Source organism: Frankliniella occidentalis, unplaced genomic scaffold (assembly GCF_000697945.3).
Source record: "Frankliniella occidentalis isolate FOCC.00 unplaced genomic scaffold, Focc_3.1 Scaffold80, whole genome shotgun sequence".
NCBI lineage: Eukaryota > Metazoa > Arthropoda > Insecta > Thysanoptera > Thripidae > Frankliniella > Frankliniella occidentalis.
In genome coordinates this window covers 1,158,709-1,160,051 of record NW_026267210.1, presented here as the reverse complement: position 1 = coordinate 1,160,051, position 1,343 = coordinate 1,158,709, and the positions used below count along the sequence as shown (strand labels likewise).

The following is a 1,343-nucleotide window of genomic DNA, read 5'->3' as shown; positions in this document are numbered from 1 at the left end:
CCCCCGCACCCAGTAGCCGCGCTAGCCGCGCCTAGGTCCGCGGGTCCGCGTGTCTAGTCTTGACGGCGTGGTGTCGTCGTGGAGCCCTGCCTCCGCACCCAGCCATCGCAAACACACACCGGCCCCGGCGACTCGCTCGCGCGTCCGAGCGCAGCGCGACCAGCACCAGCACCCAGCACCCCGCGCCCCCGGCCCGCCGCGGCCCGCCCCGCCCCGCGCCGAGGCGTCTACGTCCGTCCGTCCGCGGTCCGCGCTCCGCGGCGCGGTGTGACGTCACCGCTGTAGGCGGCGCGGGGAAGCGAGAACGCCCCACACTCGAACGCGCTCGACTCGGCTCGCCCAGGCCCGCGCAAGAGACGATAGAATTTTAAGCAGAGTCGGACTGTGTGCGTTTTGACCAAGTCTCCAATGTCGGCGTTTCGACCCTGCGGCTGACAGGACTACCATCAAAAGGTGAGGACGTCGTCTTTTACCCCCGGGTGTCGTCCGGGACGCTCGCGCCCCGCAGCTCGGCGTCGCGGCGCCCGTCCGCACGACGTTTGTCGCGCAGATGCGCCGCGTCCTGCAGGTCCTGCTGCTGCTGATGGGTCTGTCGGGTCCTGCCGCCATGTCTGCTCGCAGCCAGCCGGTAGCAACTCTCTACGGCTGGGCTGACACACTGTCTCGGCCGCGCCGCTGGGCCGGGGCGGCGCCCGCGCGCGCTGCAGCTCTCTTTTCTATTTGTCATATCTCCTGTACCAGACCTTCTTTTACCAAAGCGCCTTATGGCGCTAGAAAGAGAAAAGAACGAGGAATCTAATGATATAAATAAAAGTCACTGAATCGAACCGGAAACATTTTAAAATGCGAGTTGAACGCGACCGACGGGGTCCGAAGACGTGACAGGGCACCCTATTTTCATTTTTTTCGAGGTTAAAAACGCTTTTAACCCGCCTACCACCAGTGAATCAAATGTTCTACAGATTATGCCGAATCAGAATAGCAAGGTGCGATTTTTCTATACTCACCTCGAAATGAGAGAATGCGATAAACTTGAAGTGGGCAAGATGGCCGCCGGAGCGTCCTCTGTTTTCAGATTGAAAAATAAAATATTTCTGTTGTTTCTGCGGTCTGACGTCTTACCCTACGCCATGCTTTGGTTCTTGCAGTTTCCAAAACAGTTTTCACATTTGCAAAACGTTGAAGGATTGCTGAGATCTCGATGGATCCAATTTGCAGTGGACGGTCTGCCCGGAAACACCATATTTCGTAGAAACTTGTCACTCGCGAAATATTGTACGTACGGACTTCAAACATGTCATAACATGTTTCTGAGACATTCACAGTTTAAAATTCAGCACTTT

At 57.3% G+C, this 1,343-nt stretch overlaps 1 protein-coding gene across 3 annotated transcripts in view; it reads left to right on the top strand.

Annotated features, from left to right (window-relative positions):
• The window catches only part of LOC113209115 (talin-1), a 45,944-nt gene that overhangs the window by 1,670 nt on the left and 42,931 nt on the right, over window positions 1-1,343 (top strand). The window contains exon 1 of one of the 3 annotated variants that reach the window (XM_052269016.1): window positions 221-453. The exons of the other annotated variants lie outside the window; for them this stretch is intronic. The gene's annotated coding sequence lies outside the window, so the exon portion shown is untranslated. Of the gene's footprint in view, window positions 1-220; window positions 454-1,343 lie in introns of those variants that run through there. 3 annotated transcript variants of the gene reach the window in all.